Here is a 13,080-nt window from a genome sequence, read left to right as displayed (position 1 = left end):
CTCTCCTTTCCAGTCGAGCCTCTTTCGCCCCTCTCCTTTCCAGTCGAGCCTCTTTCGCCCCTTGACGAAAGATTTGAAAAAAGAAATGTCTCGTGTTTTTGACAGAAAAAACTAGTTTGATCCTTTATATATATAATCAAAGTCTCAACAATCTCATAAATCGTGCTTAAAGAAGCAAGGAACTGGTATTAATGATGACGAAAGACAAGATTCAGGTTTTCTCAAGACTTTCCAAAAGAAAGATAGACGAAAGATTATCTAAAACAAAAGTATATTAATGCTTTCTCAAGACTTTCCAAAAGAAAGATAAGGGAGACGCAGTCTCTGACAATGGTTTTGAATAATCTTTCTAAAACATTAATACGATTTTCATACTTTTTCGAAATCTTTAAATAGGACTCTGATTCTTATTAGGTCTTTTGGATAGTCTTTTAAATCGTCAAGACCTCTTGACTCTAAAACCTCCTCTTAACGAACTTCAGGTTTTATCAAGACTTTCGAAAAGAAAGATAGACGAAAGATTATCCAAAAGAAATGTATCGGTCCTTTTACTAATCTTTTTTTCATCGTTTTTGACTATCATAATCTTGACTCCTTCATTCCTTTAAGTAGGTTTAGTAGGTTAAGCTTCGCACCGCACCAAGTCTGACTCTTCTTCTGGCTTTAGCTCGAGCTGCTTTCCAGTTGAGATCCGTAACTGAGAATGAAAGAGATTCGGCAACATCTCATGAAAGGGACCGATGATCATAGTGACCTCCTTTCCTACTTCAAGAGATCTCATGACTTTTTCTAGTTCTTCTTACTCATGAAACTCCTCCTCCTCAATTTCATCGAGCCTTGTAAGTCTGAGAAATTTCTGTTCTGAGAGCCTCTTTCTGAGGCTTGAAACTTAGTGTAAATGGCACTCATGTAAACTTCTTCCTCTGGGTCCCCGGTGAAGGAAGGCATTTTCCTCTAACTGGTATTTATATCATACCTGCATCTATCATAAGATACTCTATTCGTCAACTCAGTATCCAGAAAAAGAACCTATTCGGTGGCAAGATCGTTAGAAAGAGAGACCTCTTCCCCAGCACCTACTTGCTTCTAATCCTGAATGAATGAGCATCAAGACCGTTCATCCCTGTAAACTCTCTTTCGTTCACCTCTCAACAAAGGAGCAGCTTTTCGCACCTTTCCTTCGTCTAATTGTTTTTTCTTTGTGCAAATAGAGTTCTTTCTTAGTTCCTTCCCTCCTTCTGAAACTGGGACGGATGGATTCTTCTTCGCCGACCCTAACAAACCTACTAAAGAAGGGAGACCCTTCCTCTTCTGCCAACAGGTAAACCGGAACCAGACTGAATACCACTTGTCGACTTTGTCTTAGGTTAGGTCGAGTCTGCCTCTGACCTCTTCCTTCTTCCTTCTTTCATTTTCGTACTTCTGACTGAATGTGAATGCCGTACTTAGAGTTATCCCACTTGGGAGTCAACTAAGCTGCCTCAAAGGAGACAGATGACTCTTTATGTTAGCGAAAGGGATCCATTCTTCGCGCGGACATGTGAGACAGCTACTACTTCTCATTCCGATTCCATATCCTCCCCAACTGAGGCTTCCTGTCCGGCTTGCTCTAACTCCGCACCGCGTAGTGGGCTCCTTCGCTCGCTGAGTGAGCACCGACCCTAAATCCGGTCTGTCTGGCTTCCCCCCTCTGTCTCAACAGGGACAGATTCCTATCCTATGATAACCTTTCCAGCTCTTCCTACTAAATCCGGTCTAGCTGCCGCAACGGAGAGAATACGAGGTCTCAGTCCGTCTCTCATTGCAAAGCTGCTGCCGACCCCTGTTGAAAACCCTTAAAAAGGAGATTTCAGCCTCTTTCCGCAACTCTGATTCATGAAACTGGGGGAAAGATTCTCCTTTGCCTTACCTTAACTGAATAACTCAAGAAGGACCTACTAAGGGCTGGCCTTGCCTTTACGAGCTGCTTTACAGTCGTTCTACCCTCTGATAGAATGAGGAGAGATTCAAGTCTGAGACTGCTGGTCGAGGAGCAAGGGTTCGCTTCCTTCCTCTTGGTCGAGACAAGGGGATTTCCAATTCTTTCTGAGTAAATGCCTAGACCGGTCGAGCAGAATAGAGCAGAGTCGAGCTCTTGTCCAATCCGCATGTCTGTCTTCAAAGAGGATTCTATAGGTCCGAGAAAACTGGGCTATTGCCCATGGGTCCAATCAATTTCGATTTTCCCGCCTGAGGCCTATCCATTAGAGAATTTGACTTGCGATCGGAGTCTTATGACTTGAAGTAGGTTCCGCGGAGTGGGAAAGAAAAGAAAGAGTACCCCCTAGTAAGAGGAAGCGAAGTAGCTGACCTACCTCACTCAAGACTGACCTCAGCCCTAAAGCCCTTGGCTTATTGCATATTTGAGACTCTGAACTTATAGTCCGGAGGCGGAATGAAATATGCGAAGGCGCAAAGAATTTGCGAGGCGTAGGAGAAACTTAAGGATCAAAGAAGATCCCTGCCTTTCTTTTCTTGCCTGTGAAAAGTCAATAAAAGAAAAGAAGCTCATTAACGAGAATGAAAGAAGAATTATTCTTGAATAACCTGGACTCAAATCCAAGAATCCCAGAAAATGCTAGGGCGAGACTGGTCCGGAGGACTGATTCATAAGGCAGTCATGAAAAAGATGTAAAAAAACGACTATTATCGGTCCGAAGGTTATGAAATAACGAGAAAAAAAACAAAGAAATTCATGAATTGAGAATGAAACCTATGAATTTTTGTAATCAACGACCTTGTAATCCTTAGCGAAAATTCAGAAAAAGCTAGGTTTTGGGTATGGCTGGCAGCAACTTTTCATTCAAAATCTTGAATTTTTTCTCTATTATCGTTAAATATCAAGATGAGAAAAAGGACCATTTTGCAAGAAAAAAGACGGGAAAACGCAATGAAAGAATCAAGCCTATCAAAGAAATGAACAGACTTTGATGAGAGTTCTAGTTTCTGGTCCGGATAAAGAGAGGAGAAAGAAAGTCAAATGCCTGATTTTGAACTCTATTATCGTAGAGTAGATAGAGTCTCTATTTATGCTATTTGAGTGGAAAAAGAAGAAAAAATCCCGGGGTTTTGAAAAAAAGAAGAGACTTTTTCTATCTCATTTGCTTAAGACATACAAGTAGGAGGTTCTTTGAAAGTCGTTAAGAGTCGACCCTCTGATCTTTTCTTTCTAACTCACCTCTATGCCTCCGTCCTCCCTCCTATATATTAAGAGTGATTTCTAGGACGAATATGAATTCAGCCTCGTCTTCTCGGTCAAGCTGCTTTCGCTCCTTTCTCTCTCTTTCTCCAACCTTGCACAAGATCGACTCAAAATCAAAGAATGATCTCAGAATGATCGGCGAAAGGACTGAATGAGAATATAAGAAGGTGCGAAGGAGCGAAAGCGGCTCGACTGAGGTTAGGAAGGTTCAGAGCGAAGGTTCAATTTCAGGTTCTTTTCAAGTCGACTGATAAGGAGTCAATGAACAAGGGCAGCTCGACTGATAAGGTTCTTTGAAAGTCGACTGATAAGGAGTCAATGAACAAGGGCCCTTTCCCTTTCTTTTTTGAAATAACTCGACTCCAAATGATAAGGAGAGGCAAGAAAACAAAGGCAGGGATCTTCTTTGAATAAGGAATTCTCTCCTTTTTATGGAGTGCAAGGAAAGAAATCCATATGAAAAAATTAGGACAGGTCTCGTCAACTCCTTACGGAGCCTCTTCTGGGATAATAGTGAGAGTTCTGGTTCCCTTCTCGTACTGATGAAAGAAGAGAGTGTACTCACCTCCTTCAATGCAAGCATTTCATAATCAAATGGGAATATGAGTTCATAGATTCTCTTTATAATAGAGTGAATTGAGTGAATAGTATCGATTCAGAGAAGATATTTCTTTGCTACTGAAAGAGCCACTTCAACTGCTACTGCCACGGTGACTGATTTTTCTTACCTAGCATCGGACAGCTGGAGAGATATGTCAATCCCATCTAAGAGAGAAGGAAGGCGCCTTAGGCCATGGGAAAGTCAGCGCTACGTGGGCCTCTTCCTTCTCTTCTGCTTCTTGAGGCTCCCTAGCTTCCCAACCGACCTATGAGAGAGAGATAGCTTGAGGCGCCTCGTCTCGAGTCAGTTAGTTCGGGCGAGATGGAACTCTCTGATCTTTTCTCATAAATGGATATAGTGAATTAACTCAGAATATAAGCTTATCAAGAACAAGAGAAAGGGGAGCTACTGAAGAAAGAGCTGCGACTGCTACTTCTGCAAGGGCAGCCACTGACTCCCTCTGTCCGGCCCCTTCTCTCCCTCCTCCTCCGTCTTTTCTTCTGATCTTCCCTCTTCGCGCTTGAGCTTTCCTCAACCTTTGGTAGAGCGGCTGAGCACCTTTCCCAATGGGGATTATCTCGTGAGGGATTTCTTAGAAAAAGATTCTGAAAGATCGACTGATGACTCCAACTCGGCTGCTAGTGCTAGGCGGTCCCTCTTCTCTCCTGACTTTGTCCGTCTTCCTTCGGTCAACTTACTTTCTGCCTTCGGGATCCGGAACGAGTAATTGATTCAGAAATCATATATGTTCAATCCCAAATCATTGAATGAGGCCTTACGAAAGAGATATCAGTCAATGCCCTACCACGGATGAGGCAACTTCTTCAAGAAAAGAAAGAGCCTCAGCAGACACAAGAACTGAAAGCAACTTCATTCCCCTAAAGAGGCTCAGGCTGATCTTCTAGCTCCCGCAACAGCCCTCAGCCGGCGAGATCTCATTCCCTTTCTCTAGCCTATGATAGATAGCCTTTCTATCTTCTATCTGACCTACTAGCTTCGACCCTTTCTTCTATCTTCTATCTGACCTTTCTTCCCCGATCGAGAGAGACCTATGACTATGATTATGAGACAATGATGATGAGATAATAGTACTTCCTTTCTGGATCATGAAACTGAGAAAGCTCATCAGACCTCTCCGATACAGTCAGTCAAGCCTATATCATAATCATATCTACCCGCTATGGAGACTTCTCCCTCTTCCTAGCCCGCGCGAAAGAGAGATGCCCCCGAGCCAACCTTCTTTCAGTTATCCTCCTTCGCACCTGCCTCTCCGACCCGATGCTTCCTTCTTTTTCAGCCAAAAGGTCAGTTTGATCGCTCCGTAGGAGTCTTCCTTAACGTGGAAGTTTGCACGTGGAATCCCGGTGGGGAAGAAAAATCATTCGAGAAGATGGGACGGATTAAGAGAAAGAAGCCGACGAATGAGAATGAAAGAGCTACGCATTCTCAACAACTTCTTCAACGAGAGCTGAAAGAGAAAGTCAATGAACAAGGGAAGCGCTACGTGGGCCTTCCCTAATATGCTTTCGGCGGCGTCCGTCCTAGTCTCATTCTCTGACCTCGGACGAGGGTCAATCCGGCTTCCTTTCGCAAATTCTTTGCTCCTCTTCGCTTTCTCTCTTATTGCTAGGGCGGCGTCCTACTCTAAGTTACTAAGTTACGTGATAGAAGGATCTGACGTCTAATCCCTTTCTTTCTTTAAGAGTCAAAATCAGTCTTTAATTAAGAGAAGATGGGACTTCGACCATAGGCTTTCTTCTAAATAGTAGGTTCCCACTCCCAACTTACGGTTATGTAATAGCTCGACCTTCGATCAATGAACAAAGGCTCAAAGAAAAGTTCATATGTCCTTATCAATGAGACTGATCGATGAAGATCCATAAAGAAAAGAGTTGGCTCAGAATGAAAGGCATCAACGAGTGTGAAATCGTTACAGAAAGATGGATAGAAAATAGAGAAATCGGCGGCTCCAGATCTCGCCCATGGATGAGTGCGAAAGGAAAGGACGAGGGATAGACTCCATCCTCCTGTCCCGCCAAGGCCTCTTGTTGAATTACCGGTCCGTGGTAGTTTCATTCGCAACCTCTCCTTCTCGTTACGTGAAATGCCAGCTGGCTTGAGAACTACTCATTCTCTGTCTTGCTTTGGCTACCCTATTTCTTTATTAATCCTTGATTTCGTTCTCGATCTGCTTATGACTCTCTGACTGCTGGGACCTCTGATTCAATGGGACAAGGGGCCTCCTTACTCCCAATGAAAGAGGCATCAAAATAGAAGTTGCGCTTTCTTCGACGTAGGTTTAGTCTTCTCATTCCGATTTGACTGAGGCACAGCCACTCTCTTGGGATTCTCTTTTTTATGAGATATTCTATATCAGTCAATGAACAAGGGCTTTCTTCTTTTGGTCAGACACCCATAGGGCGGGCACTCAAGAGTGAGTTGTGGAGAACGAGACCACCCGGCTAGACCACGAGTTAGCGGCTTTGCCGATGACCTGTAATTGACAGATTTTTTCCTTTACCGGTCCGTGGTAGTTTCATTGTTTTAGTCCGAAATTCAAATCATTCACCGGTAGAAGGTAGAAGAAAAGGGGAGGACAGACAACTAGAAAGCCCTTAACCTTCAGGGGGAAGAGGGTTCGTCTAGCTAAAGGATGCAAGATTTCTAATCAACAAAGAAAGGGAAAGATCAGCAGCGCCTTAGTGGAGGAAGAGGGCTATAGGCCCATAATGAATCACCTTCAGCTAGAACTAATTAATAAAAGAAAAAAGAAAGAGTCCAACAACTAGAAAGTTCAGTCAGGTTAAATCAGTTATAAGGAAGAAACTAGTCCGCTACTTTCATCTTCTATATTCCCACTTAGCGGTCCAAAAACAAAGGTCCAGATCTTATGAAATAAGGAGACTGAAAGGTGCGAAGCAGCTCGACTAAGAAGGAGTCAATGAAGAAGGGCGTAGCTTATGTAAAGGAAGGAGTGCAACTAAGGATGATTCCATATTAGGGGATGGTTCGACTCGACGGGATAAAGGCCGCTCGATCATGGTAAGGCCAATCGCCTTTCTTTAATTCACTTTAGGGTCTTGGAAAGGTATGAATAAATAAGACCGAGACGCCTGGCCAATAGGATCTATCCAGCACCCTAACCCATTTTCTGTCTTCGACCCTGAAGCCATGACATGAATTACTCCGGAAGGAATGTGACGGAAAAGTGTTCTCATACGAGTCCCAAACGGTCAAATAATCGATAGGGGAGAAGGGAGCACAAACTCAGCCGCTACCGCTACACAGGTCTCTCTTCATCCCTCTCTCTTTCGGAAGCGTAATCCCTTTATGTTGAAGAAGAAGGAAATCTTCAGTCATTCTAAGCGAGGAATCAGTCACGGGTGCCTCTCTCGGCTTGACCCTTTACCTAGGATAGAATATGCTGAGTGGGTATCAACCGCTACGTGGGACCTAGATCTCCAGTTTCATAAGAAGAGAAATCGGCGAACTGACAGATCCAGGTTGACTACTATCATTTCATTCCTCACAGACAGAGGGATGTGCTCAGGATTGAGACGGAGTCGAACGAAAGAAGAAGTCGACTCGATCGAGATCAAGGAGGGTCAGAATTCCCCGTTGTTAAGCGAGAACCGAGTTCAGAAAAGATTCCATCAACCCGCGGGTAGGATTTTAGGGGTTCACATTGCATTTCATGAACAGTCCCAATCTATTGATTTGAATTTCTTGCTTCCACCTATAGGTTCAAAGTGACTAAACAAGGGATTCTTCTTCTTCTTCAGTCTTTTTTAGGTTCTTTATTGGACTTTCTTCTTCCGCTCCGGTCCGAACCCCTCCGTGGGTGATCTTGAAAGGTAGGCTTTCTTCTTCTTCTTCTTCCTCTACCTTTCCTCGTAAAGAGAGAATGAAAGAAGATAAGTGCTCTTGCTCTTGCTCTTTGGCCTCTTCGCACCTTTCCAGTCGCTTCGATCATTCTTTGAGCCTTTCTTTGAACTTCTTTGTTCTTCAATCTGATTTTCACCCTTCCCTTGTTCATTCAGGCTCCTGAACAGTCGTTTCGGACTAATTTCTTAATATGGATTTCTCAAAAGGGTTCCGTAGGGTTGTCTTTGACTTGTTGTTTATTTCGTTGTGGATCGGACGCTCCCAATAGGGAATGGGGAATGGGGAATGCTACCCAGCACCTACTTTGAAAATATAAGAAAATCAGGAGAAAGCCAAAGCCGGACAACTGACTGACGAACTTGTTAGGAAAGACAAAGCCGGTAGCCCAGGTAGCCCAGAGCAGCTACCGACAACTAGGGAGAGAGGGACCAGAAAGCTTAGAAAAGAGGTTGCTTTTTCCCTAGTCTCTTTCCTACCTTCTTATCCGCGGCATGAGGTTGTGGTATTTCGGAGAGCGCTTCGGGGTTCTCTAGGAGCCTTGTTGATTGCGGCTCACCGCGTAGTGGGGGCTCTTTCTAGGTTGTACGAAGTTGTACGAACTATTTCTATCTTTTTTTCGGTATATTAAGGGGGCCGTGCCCCTTTCAGAATAAGGAATCTTAGTAAATGTGTGTTCATGTTCATGAAAGGAATCTGAGGCTCAAAGAATTTGAGTGACTCTTTCCCAAGCCGAAAGGGAGGAAAGAGCTAAAGTCACACCGCTACGTGGGTTAACAACAAGAGGTTGCGAAAGCAGCTCAAGCTCCTAAAGCGAGAGGTGAAAAACTATAGACTTAGAAGGAGAGGTTCAAAGGATATTGACGACTGAAAAAGAAAAGGAGCGGTTAGGAGTTGAAAGCGAAACTCAGAAGTGAGGCTCCGTAGGAGATTTATATAAGATCATCAGAAAGGACTCCCTAGGACTGAGGGAGTGGGGAGTGCAAGTGCAAGAAAGGCAGTAGCAGTAGCTATCTCACTTAAAGAGTGAGAGGTTTGATGATGACTATTTAGGGGTTGCTCACCATCACCGCTAGCTTTAGTCCCAAAACCGCTCCGTGGGTAATTAGAGTCCGTGGGAACTTTTGGCTGAAAGGGAAAGAACAAAAGAAAGAGAGGTAGCGGCTTAGGACCTCTTTGTCATACCTCTGAGCGAGCTACTTTGTGACTGCTAGTCGATCCCAATGCCTCCACTCTTCCCCTGATCCGACCCAGCCGAAGGCTTATTATCTGACTTTGGAGTCTTCTGGCTTCTTCTTGTCTTGTTTCCCACTACGCGGCAAAATTCAGAATGAACTAGGTTTTGGCCTATGCGGAAAGAGAAGACAATGAAACTCAATGAACAAGGGCTTGATCTTATCCTTTTCCGTCTTATTCCGTGCCGCTCCGCTCCGAAGGACGTAGGAGGACTCAAGAATTCCATATTACGGGAAAGAAGACGATAAGACGATCAGACGATATGGAATCGTCTTCCGAATCGTCTTCCTTCCGGCCGGCCAAGGAAGCGATTGGCCGAGAAAGAAGAAGAAGGAAAGAACCGATTCTTAGCCCTTGACCGAGTGAGTTGTCCTCTTTCCGGAGCCTTTCTATTTTATATAAGGGGTTGGGACTCGTAATCCGCCTTCTTCCTTGAGTTAGCTCGGAGATTTCCCTTATTAGAATCGGAGTGCCCAACGAGCATGCGGATATCCTCCTCCTACCCATACGACAGGTATTTTTCTTCATACCATATCCTGACTTCCTTCTCTGAATCCGATGTGCTCTGGCGTAGTAGGAGATGTAGTGCCTCCAGTTCACGCCCCTCTCCTTCCTAACCTCACTCGAGTGGCTTTCGCCCCTCTCCTTCCTAACCTCACTCGAGTGGCTTTCGCCCCTCTCCTTTCAGTCTCAATCAAATTCTTTGACCCTCTCCTTCTGTTTTGAGTCGAGTTCAATGAGCCTTTCACCTCTCCTTTCAGATGAATATGGAATTTCATGACTCCTTCTACGCGCTCCGTAGGAGTTGAGAAGAATGAATAAAGTCATTCTTCATTGAGGCGGTTGAAGAGCTTGAGAAACTACTTATATCTGATTATTGAATGAGCAGAAGAAAGATCAGACTCCCACTCCCAGAAAGAAGGAACCGCTCCGTGGGACCGGGAACATTCAAGTTTCAGTTCCATAAATGGAAAGCCTACCAAGATAAGGATGCCTTGGAAGAAAGAAAGTTCAGTCAGTTAATAAGGCGCGAAGAAAAAGAGTGAAAGGATAGGCTTTCTATAAATAGTAGGTGCAAGATAGAATCAGATATCAATCAGTCTAAGTCGGCTAGGCTAATAAATGCTTTCTTTTCTATTAATTAGTTAGTCGGAGAATAAGTAGCTTTCTCATTCAACCTATTCTTAGACAAAGCTACTTACCGAATAGCGAAGCGTAATTAAGCTACCACGGACCTCCGCGCAAACCGGAAGGCAAGGAAGGTTCGCCTATCCAACAAGTTCAAGTTCCATAAATCAGTCCAGAGGTCTCGACTGAAAGGAGAGAGGTCGGCGCCTTCTTTAGTTTAGTAGGGGACTCAGCTTTCTCATTCTCGAATTCAGTCAGGAGCATAGGTTCCATTCAATCTCTTTTCTTCTTTTCATTCTTGTTTCAAGAGTGTGGAAAGATCATATTCAAAGAATCTTTCTGTCCTCACTTCTTCCTTCATTAGGGTAGCCGGGTACCCTATCTTCATTCCCTCATTCGAGGAGTCACTCGTCGGATCGATCATGAGAGAGAAGGAAGATCGGGCGCGGCCCAGGATCAGAAGAGATGGCTATCTTTAGGTACTAAGAAGAGACTGAAACTTTTCTGCCTATTCCTCAACCGCGTAGTGGGCGGTCTCGATTTCATGGAGAAACCTTTTCTAAAGAGAGAATGAAATGAAAGAAGAACTAATAATCCCACGAGCGAGCTTGGACATCAGCTCTGGCGGACAAGTGCAGAAGAGCAGAATCATAATAGACAAGGAAGGGAACTTTCAAGCTCAAGGGATGGGATGCCTGCGCCTCTCCAACTAATAGGGAGCTGCCTACTGCGCTTCCCTTCTAAGCTGGCCTTGACGGAAGCTTCCTCGTAAGGGGATCGATCCTCGGGATGGCATGGTAGGGACTTGAGTTCTTGGGTTACCGATATAAGGAGAGTTCGCGCCTCGTCTCGATTGAGTTCGTACCTTTCCACAATCTCGGAATAGGCGAATGATGTCGGACTGCGCGGAGTGGGTTGAAGAACTAGTAGAATCAAGAAAGGATTCGATATGGTATGATAAAAGAAGAAAGAATTCCCATCTCAAGCACAAGAAGTATAATTCGATTGAATAAATCTCAGAATTGAAGAATGATTCGATTCGTCGAATTGAACTCAATTTCTCGATAGTGCTTGCGAAGAATGAAGATGAGTTCTCTTTCTCTTTCTCAAACCTTACGCCCACTTAGCCCCGTCAGTGGCCATAGGCGCCCGCGAAGCCTAGGCTTTCTTCTTTTCTCCTTGAGAGTACAAAGCGATCTCGAACGGGGAAGTGAGTAGGACTAGCTTCCAACTAGAAAGTAGATCTTTCAGCAAGTTCTCCATGAACCTAGGAAGAAGACTCCAAACCGCCCCGTGGGATAATCAGCCAACTCCCAGAAAGAGAAAGGGGGCGGATGAGGAGATTCTGCCTAAGAAAAGGCGGATCTGACCTTCCCACTTGCCTCAACCCAAAAGAGACCTTTTCTTTTTTCTCGCCTCAATGAACTCGTTTTAGTGGAAAAAGAAAGGTCCAGGTGAGAGGTTAATATGTCCTTATCAATGAGAGCGAAAGCGGCTCGACTGAATCAATGAACAAAGGCTGAATCAATGAACAAAGGTTGAGAAGCGACTGGAAAGGAGCAAAGAATTTGCGAAGGCGCGAAGCGAAGCGACTGTGAAGGTGCGAAGGTACTCTACGTTGAAAATATAGGAGAGGAGCGAAGCCACTCGACTGAGGTTAGGAAGGAGAGGAGCGAAGGTACTCGACTGATAAGGAGAGGAGCGAAGGTACTCGACTGATAAGGAGAGGAGCGAAGGTACTCGACTGATAAGGAGAGGAGCGAAGGTACTCGACTGATAAGGAGAGGAGCGAAGGTACTCGACTGATAAGGAGAGGAGCCCGACGATAGCGAAATCTACCATATTCACTTTTGGACGAAGGACTTGTTTTTATCCATATTCACTTTTCTTGGACTCTTGATGGAATGGAACCCTCAAGTCAAACCCTGGCCTCACACCAGAGGGGGGATTCCCTGCGCCCGTTGAAGACCATTGAGGTTTCGGAAGACTGACTTAATAAGAGGCCAAAGGGTGGGGTGGAGGAAGAAGAGGATCGAAAAAAAGGATGGCTGCGGCTGCTCTTCTTCTTTCAGTAGCCTGATTCCATTCTTCTTATCATGCATCGAAGAAGGTCTAAGGAAAAACTACTCTCTAAATCATGGATTCTTCTAAGAAATGGGGGACGAGATAGGGTCAGGTATGAGACAACTACCCCAAAAAATAGGGTCAAAGGGGTCAAGGGCGCTCTAGCCTACCTACCTCTTTTTTCTCAGTCTTCCAGGATCAGTTTCCGCATTCCTGAAGAAGATAGAGTAGAGCAGTTCTTGCGCTTCTTCGATCGATCGGATCTCGATGATAAATAAGGCAACTTCAATATAAAGGTGACTTTCAATCCCTACCCCTTACTTAAAGAGAAGAAGAGGAAGCGGAGGCAAGGCGGACTGAGACTAATTAAGCTAGCACGGACCGGAAAAGGCAGAGGAAGCTGTCCCGGGAGCACCCTCTTTCATGAATGGGAGTCAGATGAATGCTCGTAATAGCAGAAGAACCTAGGCCCCCACGGAGCGGGACTGAATAGTCGGGCAAAGGGAAAAGTATGAAAATCAAGATCAAGCCCTTGGACCCAAAACTCATGAATTTAGATCCCGGGTCAACTCATCTGGAGTAGCTTAATCTTAGTCTTTTTTCTTCTAGAGAAGGATCAGTTCTTTCATTCAATAGCTTGAAGCAAGCTAAGCCAGCACCTGCTAATTAAACTACCACGTACCGCTTTCTGCTCAGCAGACGGATGAGGTGCTGGAGATATCTGCTCGGTTCCATGAGAAAATGGACTGATTTCCCACTACGCGGTTATCGGGATGAGGGACCCTCCTCCGGGATACTTGCTTGACTCGGAATACGAAGATCATAGACTCGGCCGATCCCACTAATGGCACAGCCACTCATAGATAGAGTGAAATCGCTTCCCCCAAAGAAGGACCCGGAATAGAGTTGACTTATTCCTCCGCTCGCT

The 13,080-nt window shown here is 44.8% G+C and overlaps 1 long non-coding RNA gene across 1 annotated transcript; it reads left to right on the top strand.

The window, feature by feature from the left end:
- Positions 1-1,131: 1,131 nt before the first annotated feature.
- On the top strand, positions 1,132-8,604 carry LOC127148093 (uncharacterized). Its single transcript, XR_007818716.1, has 2 exons — positions 1,132-3,472; positions 3,530-8,604. It is a non-coding gene; the product is annotated as an uncharacterized LOC127148093 (long non-coding RNA).
- Positions 8,605-13,080: the final 4,476 nt, after the last annotated feature.

Source organism: Cucumis melo, chromosome 2 (assembly GCF_025177605.1).
Source record: "Cucumis melo cultivar AY chromosome 2, USDA_Cmelo_AY_1.0, whole genome shotgun sequence".
NCBI lineage: Eukaryota > Viridiplantae > Streptophyta > Magnoliopsida > Cucurbitales > Cucurbitaceae > Cucumis > Cucumis melo.
Note: the sequence above shows the minus strand (reverse complement) of the source record. Positions and strands in the feature narration are given on the sequence as shown.